The sequence below is a fragment of the Opisthocomus hoazin genome, chromosome 1 (assembly GCF_030867145.1).
Source record: "Opisthocomus hoazin isolate bOpiHoa1 chromosome 1, bOpiHoa1.hap1, whole genome shotgun sequence".
In the NCBI taxonomy this organism is placed as follows: domain Eukaryota; kingdom Metazoa; phylum Chordata; class Aves; order Opisthocomiformes; family Opisthocomidae; genus Opisthocomus; species Opisthocomus hoazin.
The window spans coordinates 56,389,355-56,402,691 of record NC_134414.1 but is presented as its reverse complement, the minus strand read 5'-3'; positions in this window follow the sequence as shown (position 1 = coordinate 56,402,691).

The window sequence follows — 13,337 nt, the reverse complement described above, 5'->3', positions numbered from 1 at the left end:
CTAGGCTTGGCGTGCCAAGGCCAGGGGTGAGATTGACAGCCCAGACAAAGCGTGTTTACACCAATGCACGTAGCATGGGAAATAAACAGGAGGAGCAGGAAGCCATTATACAGCAGGACGGCTACGACTTGGTCGCCATCACAGAAACGTGGTAGGACAACTCGCATGACTGGCATGCTGTCATAGATGGCTACAGACTCTTTAGGAAAGACAGACCAGCAAGGAGAGGTGGGGGAGTTGCTCTAAATGTGAGGGAGCAAGTAGAATGCATTGAGCTTGGCCTGGGGGCAAATGAGGAACAAGTTGAAAGCTTGTGGGTTAGAATTAAGGGACAGGCTCACAAGGGTGACGTTACGGTGGGTGTGTACTACAGGCCACCTGACCAGGAGGAGGAGGTTGTTGAGGCCTTCTACAGGCAGCTGCAAGCAGCCTCACAGTCACAGGTCCTGGTTTTCATGGGGGACTTCAACCACCCTGACATCAGCTGGGAAGACCATACAGCTAGGCAGGCGCAATCCAGGAGGTTCCTACAGAGCATCGATGATAACTTTCTGATGCAAGTGGTGGAGGAACCAACAAGCAAAGGCGCGCTGCTGGACCTGGTGTTAACAAACAAGGAGGGACTGGTGGAGGATGTGAAGGTCGGAGGTAGACTCTGCTGCAGTGACCATGAAATGGTCGAGTTCAGGATCCTGCGTGGAGGAAGCAGGGTGAAAAGCAGGATCAAAACCCTGGACCTCAGGAGGGCTGACTTTGCCCTCTTCAAGGAGCTACTGGGAGGAATCCCGCGGGCCAGGGCTCTCGAAGGCAGGGGGGTCCATGAGTGCTGGTCTCTCTTTAAACGACACTTCCTCCATGCTCAGGAGCAATGCATCCCCCTGAGAAAGAAATCGAGCAAAGGAGGCAGGAGACCTGCATGGTTAAACAAGGAGGTTCTAGCGGAGATCAGGCAGAAGAGAAAGGTTCATGGAATGTGGAAGGAGGGACAGGCCACTTGGGAAGAGTACAGGAACGTGGTGAGAGCATGCAGGGATGCGACGAGGAAGGCCAAGGCCCACCTGGAATTGAAGCTGGCAAGGGATGTCAAAAACAACAAGAAGGGCTTCTTCAACTACATCAGCAGCAAAAGGAAGGCTAGGGACAATGTGGGGCCGCTGCTGAATGAGGTGGGTGTCCTGGTGACGGAGGATGCGGAGAAGGTAGAGCTACTGAATGTCTTCTTTGCTTCAGTCTTCAGTGCTAAGTCTGGCCATCAGGAATAACAGGCCCCGGAGGTAAGAGAAGAAGCCTACAAAGAGGTCGACTTTCCCTTGGTCGAGGAGGACTGTGTGAGGGATCGCTTAAGCAATCTGGACGTCCACAAATCCATGGGCCCCGATGGAATGCACCCACGAGTGCTGAGGGAGCTGGCGGATGTCATTGCTGAGCCACTCTCCATCATCTCTGAGAGGTCCTGGATGACAGGAGAGGTGTCCGAGGATTGGAGAAAGGCCAATGTCACTCCAGTCTTCAAAAAGGGCAAGAAGGAGGACCCAGGGAACTACAGGCCGGTCAGCCTCACCTCCATCCCGGCAAAGGTGATGGAGCAGCTTATCCTGGAGGCCATCATCAAGCAAGTGGAAGAAAAGAAGGTTATCAGGAGTAGTCAGCATGGATTCACCAAGGGGAAATCATGCCTGACCAATCTAATAGCTTTCTACGATGACATGACTGGCTGGGTAGACGAAGGGAGAGCCGTGGATGTTGTCTACCTTGACTTCAGCAAGGCTTTCGACACAGTCTTCCATGATACCCTCCTAGGGAAGCTCAGGAAGCGTGGGCTGGATGAGTGGTCAGTGAGGTGGATAGAGAAATGGCTGAATGGCAGAACTCAGAGGGTTGTCATAAGCAGCGCTGAGTCTAGTTGGAGGCGTGTAACTAGTGATGTCCCCCAGAGGTCAGTACTGGGCACAGTCTTGTTTAACTTCTTCATCAATGACCTGGATGAAGAGTTAGAATGTACCCTCAACAAGTTTGCTGATGACACCAAACTGGGAGATGTGTTAGATACACCGGAAGGCTGTGCTGCCATTCAGCATGACCTGGATAGGCTGGAAAGCTGGGCAGAGAGGAACCTGATGAGGTTCAACAAAGGCAAATGCAGGGTCCTGCACCTGGGGAGGAACAATCCCATGCACCAGTACAGGCTTGGGGTGGACCTGCTGGAGAGCAGCTCTGCGGAGAGGGACCTGGGCGTCCTGGTGGACGACAGGTTAACCATGAGCCAGCAGTGTGCCCTGGCTGCCAAGAAAGCCAATGGGATCCTGGGGTGCATCAAGAAGAGTGTGGCCATCAGGATGAGGGAGGTTTTCCTTCCCCTCTACACTGCCCTGGTGAGGCCTCATCTGGAGTACTGTGTCCAGTTCTGGGCTCCCCAGTTCAAGAAAGATGAAGAGCTGCTGGAGAGAGTCCAGCGGAGGACTACAAGGATGGTGAGGGGACTGGAACATCTCTCCTACGAGGAGAGGCTGAGGGAGCTGGGCTTCTTCAGCCTGAAGAAGAGAAGGCTGCGAGGGAACCAAAGAAATGCTTATAAATACCTGAAGGGTGGGTGTCAGGAGGATGGGGCCAAGCTCTTTTCAGTGGTGCCCAGTGACAAGACAAGGGGCAATGGGCACAAACTGAGGCACAGGAAGTTCCGTCCGAACATGAGGAAGAACTTCCCTCTGAGGGTGACGGAGCACTGGAACAGGCTGCCCAGGGAGGTTGTGGAGTCTCCTTCTCTGGAGATATGCAAGACCCGCCTGGACAAGGCCCTGTGCAGCTTGCTGTAGGTTACCCTGCTTCGGCAGGAGGGTTGTGCTAGATGACCCTTCCAACCCCTACTATTCTGTGATTCTGTGATTCTGTGATTATCCACCCTTTATTCCATACCATCTACATCATGCCCAGGTCCCCCATTGTCCAGTTGATCACCACCACTTCTTCTGTCTCCAGATATCATTCCCTTAGTCTATGGATCGTTACTCTAATGTGTCCATTGAGTTCATTTAATCCATGACTTCAATCTCCATCTGTCGTAATGGTCTTCCGTGGCAGGAGAGGTGATGTGTGGTGATAGGCGGTCACTTGCTGCATCTGGAGCTTACGGATGATATATCCGGTGTGGCCCGTGCCCACAGTCTGCAGGTTGGAGTTGTCGATCTTGATGAAGTTGCTAGGTGCCAGTTGTTGAAAACCAGGTCCAGTCCCATCATCGCTGTGCTCTGCTAGGTTTTCATCGAAAAAGTCCATCCTTTTTTAATCTGGACGATTCTTACTATGATATTACTGGTACAACACATAACAATTATAACAGTGATAACAGACAGTGACAGGGTTATTTAACAATTAACTTTATACAATTTATTTATTTATGGACTATTCTCACCCAAAATCAAATCCCCATGAGGTACACATCGGACTTCCCCAACCTTCCGCATTACCCACCAGGTACACCCCAGTCCTTGAGCAAAAGCAATCCCGCAGATGGGCTTGCCTTTGCCCGAGGCAGGACTAACCCAAACTGTCTTCCCTAACATGTTCTGCATGTGCACTACGGGGACTTTATCTCCTTCCAAGGGGCGCTGAGGTTTTGACTGGGCAGGACCAGCCCGGTTGGTGGATCTCCTGGTGTTAACCAACCAGGTGGCCTTTGATAAATGAGTATCCCAGTTTTTGAAAGTCCCAACCCCCATTGCTCTCAAAGTGGTATTTAGCAGCCCATTGTACCGCTCGATCTTTCCAGAGGCTGGTGCGTGGTAGGGGATGTGATACACCCACTCGATACCATGTTCTTTGGCCCAGGTGTCTATGAGGCTGTTGCGAAAGTGAGTCCTGTTGTCCGACTCTATTCCTTCTGGAGTGCCATGTCGCCACAGGACTTGTTTTTCCAGGCCCAGGATGGTATTCCGGGTGGTTACATGGGGCACAGGGTAGGTTTCCAGCCATCCGGTGGTGGCCTCCACCATTGTGATCACATAGCGCTTGCCTTGGTGGGTTTGTGGCAGTGTGATTTAGTCAATCTGCCAAGCCTCCCCATATTTATATTTTAGCCATCGTCCTCCATACCACTGAGGCTTTACCCGCTTGGCTTGCTTGATTGCGGCGCATGTCTCACATTCATGGATAACCTGTGCGATGGTGTCCATGGTCAAGTCCACCCCTCGGTCAAGAGCCCATCGGTATGTCGCGTCTCTTCCTTGGTGGCCCAAGGTGTCATGGGCCCAAGGAGCTATAAAGAGTTCACCCTTATGTTTCCAGTCCAGATCCACCTGAGCCACTTCAATCTTAGCAGCCTGATCTACCTGGTGGTTGTTTTGATGTTCTTCAGTGGCCCGACTCTTAGGGACGTGGGCGTCCACGTGACGGACTTTTACAGCCAACTGCTCCAGACGGGCAGCAGTATCTTGCCACAATGGGGCAGCCCAGATGGGTTTGCCTCTGCGCTGCCAGTTGTTCTTCTTCCATTGCTGCAGCCACCCCCACAAGGCATTGGCCACCATCCAAGAGTCGGTGTAAAGATAGAGCACTGGCCACTTCTCTCGACTGGCAATGTCTAAAGCCAGCTGGATGACTTTCACCTCTGCAAACTGGCTTGACTGATCTTCTCCCTTGGCAGTTTCCGTGACTTGTCTTGTGGGGTTCCATAGAGCAGCCTTCCACCTCTGCTGCTTCCCCACAATGCGACAGGACCCATCCGTGAACAGGACATACTCTTTCTTATCTTCTGGCAGCTGGTTATACAGTGGGGCCTCCTCAGCACGTGTAACCTCCTTCTCTGGCGATGCTCCAAAATCTTTGCCTTCTGGCCAGTCCATGATTACCTCCAGAACTCCTGGGCTACTGGAGTTTCCCATTTGGGCGCGCTGGGTGATCAGTGCGACCCACTTACTCCACGTAGCATCGGTGGCATGATGCGTAGAGGGGACCCTCTCTTTGAACATCCAACCTAGGGCCAACAGTCGTGGTGCTAGGAGGAGCTGTGCTTCAGTGCCGACCACTTCTGAAGCAGCTCGAACGCCTTCATATGCTGCCAGAATCTCTTTTTCAGTGGGAGTGTAGCGGACCTTGGATCCTCTGTATCCCTGGCTCCAGAACCCCAGGGGTCGACCTCGAGTCTCCCCTGGTGCTTTCTGCCAGAGACTCCAGGTTGGGCCATTCTCCCCGGCTACAGTGTAGAGCACGTTTTTAACATCTTGCCCTGACCGGACTGGACCAAGGGCTATGGCATGAACTATCTCCTGTTTAATTTGTTCAAATGCTTGTCGTTGCTCAGGGCCCCATTCAAAACCATTCTTCTTCCGGGTCACGTGGTACAGAGGCCTTACAGTCTGGCTGTAATTTGGGATGTGCATCCTCCAAAAACCCACAACACCCAGGAAGGCCTGTGCTTCCTTTTTGCTGGTTGGTGGAGACATAGCTGCTATTTTGTTGATGACATCCATTGGGATTTGACGGCACCCATCCTACCATTTTATTCCTAAAAACTGGATCTCTTGAGCAGGTCCCTTGACTTTACTTCGCTTAATGGCGAAACCGACTTTCAGAAGGATCTGAACTATTTTCTCCCCTTTCTCAAAAGCTACCTCTGCTGTGTCACCCCATACAATGATGTCATCGATGTACTGCAGATGTTCTGGAGCTTCACCCTTTTCCAGTGCAGTCTGGATTAGTCCATTGCAAACGGTGGGACTGTGTTTGCACCCCTGGGACAGTCGATTCCAGGTGTACTGGATGACCCTCCAAGTGAAAGCAAACTGTGGCCTGCACTCTGCTGCCAAAGGGAGGGAGAAGAATGCATTAGCGATGTCAGTTGTAGCATACCACTTGGATGCCTTTGACTCCATCTGATATTGAAGTTCTAGCATGTCTGGCACGGGAGCACTCAGCGGTGGTGTGACTTCATTCAGGCCACGGTAGTCTATTGTCAGTCTCCACTCTCCAGTAGATTTTCTCACTGGCCATATGGGACTATTAAAGGGTGAGCGAGTTTTGCTGATCACTCCTTGACTCTCCATCTGGCGGATCAGCTGATGAAAGGGAATGAGGGAGTCTCGGTTGGTGCGATATTGTCGCCGGTGCACCGTTGTGGTTGCGATGGATACCTGCTGTTCTTCCACCCTCAGCAACCCCACAACGGAAGGATCCTCCGAGAGACCAGGCAAAATGGACAGCTGTTTAATTTCTTCCGTCTCCAAAGCAGCTATGCCAAAAGCCCACCGATACCCCCTCGGGTCCTTGAAATACACTCTCCTAAGATAGTCTATACCAAGGATGCACGGAGCCTCGCGGTGAATTACAATGGGGTGCTTCTGCCACTCCTTCCCAGTGAGGCTCACTTCAGCCTCCAATACAATCAGCTCTTGGGACGCCCCTGTCACTCCCGAAATGCAAATGGACTCTGACCCTTTGAACTCTGATGGCATTAAAGTACACTGTGCACCAGTGTCCACTAGAGCTTCATACTCTTGTGGATCTGACGTGCCAGGCCACCGGATCCACACCGTCCAATAAACGCGGTTGTCCCTTTCCTCCACCTGGCTGGAGGCAGGGCCCCTCTAATCCTGTTCAGAGAATTTGCTGTTCACTTGCTGTAAGAATGACTTGGAGGTCCCCTCCAGAGGATCGGAATCAAGATCAAACTGTGTACCTGGTCTGGAGAGCTGGCTACTGGAAACTGGAGTGGCATTTTTCCTAACAGAATCCCCTTTTGTGATTGTTTTACCTCATAACTCACGCACTTGTGTCTCTAGACTTGAGGTGGGTTTTCCATCCCACTTCCTCATGTCCTCTCTGTGGTCACGCAGGTAAAACCACAGGGTGCCCCGTTGTGTGTAGCCTCTGTATTCCCTCTCCTGAGCAAAGAAACGCTTGCCCCTAATAGCTGAGATTGTGGCCCAGATACAGGTGGGGAGTAGGAAATACTCTGTTCGAGTCGCTGGAACTTCTGGGACAATTTCTCCATGGCTGAAACAAGGGAGGAAGAGAGGCTATCTTCGTAGTGCCGTAGTCGGACAGCCACCTCATCCACTGTTGGTGCCTCTTCACCTTTCCAGTTTACAACTGCCAATGAGCTGGCATATGAGGAGGGTGCGCTCCGCGCAAACTTCCTCCACATAGGTGCCGTGCACTCGACTTCATCTGGGTCTGTGGGTAACTGGTCATCGTCTGGTTCATAGTGTACCAGCTCCCGCACAGTTAATTCCCTCAAGTACTGAATACCCCTCTCCATATTGGTCCATTTGCCAGGGTAGCATACAAAATCGTCACTGAAGGGGTATCTCTGCCTCACGCCTGACAGAAGTCTCCTCCAGAGGCTGAGGACTTGTTCTTTTTTCCCAATGGCCTTGTCAATGCCCTCATCCCTGGCCAGGGATCCCAGCTGCTTGGCTTCCTTGCCCTCTAATTCCAAGCTGCTGGCCCTGTTATCCTAGCACCACAGCAGCCAGGTGACAATGTGCTCGCCTGGGTGGCGGCTGAAATCTTTCCACATGTCTCGCAGCTCGCTCAGGGACAGGGACCGGGTGATGATTTCTGTCTCTGTCTCCCGCGATGACCCTGGCTCGTTGTCATCCCTCCCGGAGCAATTTGCTCTCTTTGTGTCTTTCTTTAGTTTTACAGGGGCGACTGCTACTGGCACAGGTTGGTCATTTGGCTCAGCCGCGATGCCTGCAGCCGAAGCTGGGACTGCAGCAACTGCTGTGCCTGCCGGGGAAACCGAGGCAGACCCTGCAGCTGTGGCAGCGGCAGTGGTGGTGCCAGTCAGGGGGGCCTGTGACTGCCTGCTGGGCTGGAGGGGCTACAGGGCCAGCTGGGGGGGCAGCGCTAGTCGCAGTGCCTGCCGCTTCGTTTTCTCCCCTTTCCCCTTTAGGGCACTGAATCAGGTTGAACAGGGCTCGGTAGGCATGGACCAGACCCCAGCACGTTGCGGTGTTTTGTGTCTCTCTGGAGTTCCCAGGATGGCAGCACTCTATTTGCAGATATTTTACTAGTTTGTCCGGATTCTCTATTTGTTCAGGGGTGAGTTTATAACACATCGGGGGTGCCCACTGCCCTAGACACCTGCCCATGCTGTCCCACACACCCAGCCACTCACAGCTATCCGGCCCCGGGGCAGGTCACTGCATGACGTTCTTAACTACTTCTTTAACCCTAAACAAGACCCAAAACCCATTCAGGAGGCAGAACAATAGGAGAGTGCTGCCCTGAGCATCCCACGGGTAATCGAAACTCTCAAAAGCTGTTAGGACTAGCCTGAGGGAGAGAGGGGGGGTGATAGAGTGGGGGAAGGTATCCCCTCCGGTTTTCCCCACAGATTTGGTTTAATTATTAACAAATTCTAAGACATAGGATCTGAATTGTGGAAATGACCGCAGTGCCGCATGCAAATACAAGCCTAATTTCATGCACACTGACTTTATCATGTCATAAGTCGGTATTGTACAGTAGAGGAAAATTATCATCCTGGTCCTTTTCCCGGTGATGATTAACAGCATTGCAATGAACACATAGTGCAAGTACGGATTTACATAGCAGAGCCACTTGATCAAAATCAGAAACATCTTTTTACCGGCTACTATTTAACACAGAAAAATGCGTATAACAAAGTTTAACAAAGTCTAAGAAAGCAGTTTTAACACACACTGCTCAGCCCTGCCGTTATCCCTGCCCCACGCTTGGGTACCACATTAATTTTCTGGTTTTGGCTGCAGCCGGCAACAAAAGCACCACGTGGCCGCCCCTCCCCCCGCAGCGGTGCGGAGCAGAATGGAAAGAAACAGGCAGAAACTGGTGGGTCGGGATAAGGGCAGTCTAACAGAACAGCAAACAAAGGGAACAGGAACAACAACGATACAGAAAAAGGGGAATATACAAAACAAACCCGCAGAAAAGAACCGCTCTCTCGGACCGAACTGCTGCTGTGCCCTCCCGAGCCACGAGTGAGTTCCCGCCGCGCCGCCCCCCCCCACCAGAACCCAGCATGATGGCACATGGTATGGAATACCCTGCTCTGTTTGGCCAGGTGGGGTCAGCCCGCCCGGCTGTATCCCTTCCTGGATTCCCTTCCTGGATTCCGGTGAAAATTAACCCTGTCCTGGCCGAACCCAGGACAAAAGTAAAAATTAAAAAGAATATGGAGGGGAGTTAAGATGATCAGAGATGATGAGAGGATATCTGCATCTTTGTTTTCAAGGTAATTCCTAGAGTAACAGTCAGGGGAAATTCTGAATCTACTCTTTCAAAGAGTTGGAGGTCAAAGACAGACAATGGACCCTGGTATAGACGAAGGGAATCTTTGTTTACTTTACAACCCGCTGGTGGATCAAGAAACGTAATACCTTTCAGCTTTGCATGAGAAAGGGAAAACCAGTGCCTTTGTTGTTAAAAAATATGTCTTCACAGGTACTTACAGATATTTCATATCACTGTGAATTTTTCCACTGGTATTTATAAAAGAGACACCAACCAAAGGTAAATCTAATCTAATATCCTAAATTCTGCTTTAGGATTAAACAATATTGATCACAAATACATTGCTTGGATTACTATCAGTCCTTTGTTTCCTATTTTTTGCAATCTTTTTAAAATATATTCTTGTATATATTGCACACACATATACATACACTTTTTTTGTTAATAACTTTCTCATTTTCCTTAAAGAAGATAAAATCTCAACCTAAAGACACAAGAATCACTAATACATTCAGAAAATTTGTATCAGACTCTAACATATCTTTCCATATTCTTTATCTCGAACAGCTCATTGAATGCAACTTTCTTAAAATCAGTATATAAGGACTTTTGCTTATCTGCCTGCGGGATTCTCACTAAATATAGTTGTAATTAGGCTGTCTAACGCAAAAGAAATTATACAGTGTTATGATCTCATGCCTGTCCAAAGCATACGTACTGCAGGCATTCTACGCATTCTTTTACTTTTCAGTCCATTCATGTGTCTACCTTGCTAATCCAAAGCTCACAACTTGTAAGTAAGATTAATGAAGATTTATGACATGGAAGAAATTGTCTAACATGTTCACAGGCTCACATGGAATTACTATCACATGACAATTTTTTTCTAGATCCACTAAGGAATGACCTAGCTTAAAAATCATATGCAACAAATGTAACATCACTGAGATCAAAGCATTCAAAGTATCAGAGATAAAACTTTTGGAAACTACTCTTGTTTTAAGCTTTGCATTTTGAGATTTAACAAGGTCAGAATTTTTTAATGGAAACAGACTTTCAGTACCGGCAGAACAGCAATGTGGCAAGATACTAATAATGGTCCTCACATTTTGTAAAGTTTTCATAAATTTCATTTGAAGGCATTCATTCTTTTAACAATAAGTAGGACACAGTAAATTGTGGGTAAATATAAACACAAAGAACTAAAGTGTCTCAACAATAGTTTCACACCTTCTAAATGGCTTTTGAAATTTATTTTTTTTTTCTTACCAGCTTTACGGATATTTCTGCAGCAGTAGTACCCTTTAGAGATTCTGACATGGAAAAGCAGCACTGTAAGACTGTGAATAGTTCCTTGTTGCCTTGGTGATTTGCTGTTGCATGTAATTTCAAACAGTTTTTTACACAGCTCCATATTAATATTTGTTTATAAGCTACACGTAAGAAAAAAAATAATTCTTTGCAGTGTGGTTGAAAGAAGTAGTGTATAACAAAGAGCCATGTGGTGTGCTGAAAATATAACGGTTGATGTTCATTAACAGAACCATGAAAGTTAAAGCTCATAATATTCTTTGAAATACAAAGGGGACGTAGACGTGAACTGAACAATCTGCCTTGCTTCTGCTGAAATAAAAAACAGGGGAGGGGTGGGGGAAGAAATCCTGTTTAGCTTTCCTTTATTCTGGCCTTTTTCATAAACGTGATCCACAATCGGACTTGATAGCTATGCAATAGCATTACCAGTTCACAGTGAGCTAAAAAATCATTATTTCTTTCCAGAATGCAATACAGCCAGTAAATTCATACTAAAATTTAAAGAAATAGATTTTTACAAGTAATTAGGAGGTTAAGTCAGGTCTCATATAGTGGACATGAAACTCCCATACCACTGTTGGGAAGACTTCTCAGTGTGTCTCCATCACCGTTCTCTCCAATTGTGCTGTAGAAGCTGTTCTACATGCAGGAAAGACTTTGAGATTCCCTGTGCCACAGGAGAGGGATTCTATACACCACCTGAGAGTTTCTTTCCTTGTTGTCATGTCAGTTTGTGTACTTTTCATGCAGTGGTTATAAGATAAAATTTACGTGAAAAGCCATGAGACCTGGAACAGGAACCCATTGGTGTGTTTTAGGAAAATGGTCTGCTGCCCCTCCAGATCATGTTCTCTTCCAAGTCTGTGTTTCAAAGGAATAGAAAAAAAACAGGATTTTTTTAGTAGCCATGTGCATATCCATATCAGGGTCTTAAGCTGAGCTGAATGTTGACCTTGCAACTTCGAACTCAAGCCTCTGATATTCACCCTCTTCTGAAGTATTTCTTACTGGCTATCTCTTAACAAATGCATTCTGCCTCTTTCATATTTCAGTCTCAGGTAAACTGTTCTATCTAACCATTGTCAACAGGTGTAAATTATATTTCTAATTCTCTCCATCTAATGCTTAGGGAACAAAGGTATGTCTACCTACTACGAATTTTTTTTTTAAAGACAGGCTAAGAACTCTAAAATTATTTTTTAGATATTAGATAGTAGATAACTAAGGAATACATATGAACTAGCTTAGAATAAAAATCCTAATATATTTTCTCTTGTTGATCTTGAAAAATATATGTGTAGGCAATAGTTTAGCTCTTTAGTTAAAAATGTGTTCCCAGGGATACATCTAACAAAGTCAGAGGCTCGACTCTTACCAAAAAGGCATCACTTCTTGAGGGGGGAAGAGAGGTTCAGGCCCGTCGACCTGTCCATCAGGTAAGGTTTTCACTTGGCTCCTCCTCCCAAAGAGAGTTTTCAAGTGCCAATTTTTATACATTTTAAAATCTTTTGGTGAGGTGGGACTAAGTCAATTATTATGTGTCGATTGGCTCTTGGCATGGAATGCTGTGTTTTCACAAGTGGGACTCAGCAGTTCAACAAGCCTCTGGAGCGGGCACCTTGGTGTGTGCTCAAGGGGGCCATCTGTTCTTTATCTGATGCAAGCTCTGGCTGTGCGACCTCCACCATGCCCCACAGATCACTTGGTTTACAGTGACGGACTATCCCCCTTACTTCTGTCTGATAACATAAACACAAATTAATTGCTCCCTTTGTTAATTCTTCAGCTCTTGATGCCCAAGTCCGAGCATGTCTTTCATCTTGTACTGACAAGTCCATCAAGGCCATCAACTACACAAGGATATTAGATAAATTATTTTTAAGTGAACATAATACCTCCAAGGTGCATTTTATTACAGCTCATGAAGTTGCTATGGGATAGATAAAAGTTAAAGGAAGCATTTATAGTCAATCATACAAAAGCATGGAGGAGCAGAACAAAAATCCTGCAGAGCCAAAACATCAAGGAAGGGTCTAAAACAAATATTTTGTTTCACGCTACTGTGAGACAGGTGACATTCTGCTAGAAAGCTGATAAAAGCTTTAACAAAAAATTTTAAAAATTGATTTTAGAAAGACTAGTGTTTATCCTGGCACACATCTATAGTAATGAAACATAAAACTGTTTTAGTCTGACATTCTTAGAAAAAACAATCCCAACACACCAAGGATACGTATCCAGCATGATACAAATAAACGTTCTTTTCTTTTCTGATTGGTTCTGCATGGATCTTTGTAGAACAGGAAATTTATATTTATGAACTTCAATAGTGTTATTTACTTTGAAGAAATACAGCACAAACCAATCACTGCAGAAGGCAACCACAGAGCTGTATGATTGGGGCATCAGTGTTCAACACTGAAAGGAAGAGAAAGAAGACAAGGAGCAGTAACATATTTTTGGACTTGAGAGAAACACACTGGCAAAAATGACCAGATACTCTAGGACAAGCCAGAAACAGGAGATCTGCTTAGGACGAGGTAGTTGAGAGGTTTATACTTTTTCTTGAGATACTGTAAAATCTGGAGAGAGAGCACTTTTTGCTCTCCCAAGCAAGAAATGCTGTTGCCTCTTTAAAGTAATGAGGCAGTTACAAGCTCTTTGCATTAAATCAAATGTTGCTGACACTGAAAGTACTTCCAAAGCAGTTAACAATTGCTGCAAAATGAAGACAGTCTGGAAAGGTGCAATTTGGAAATAAGAAACGCTGTCATCTGCCCTACAGAACAGTTACATTGTAAGGAGGAACT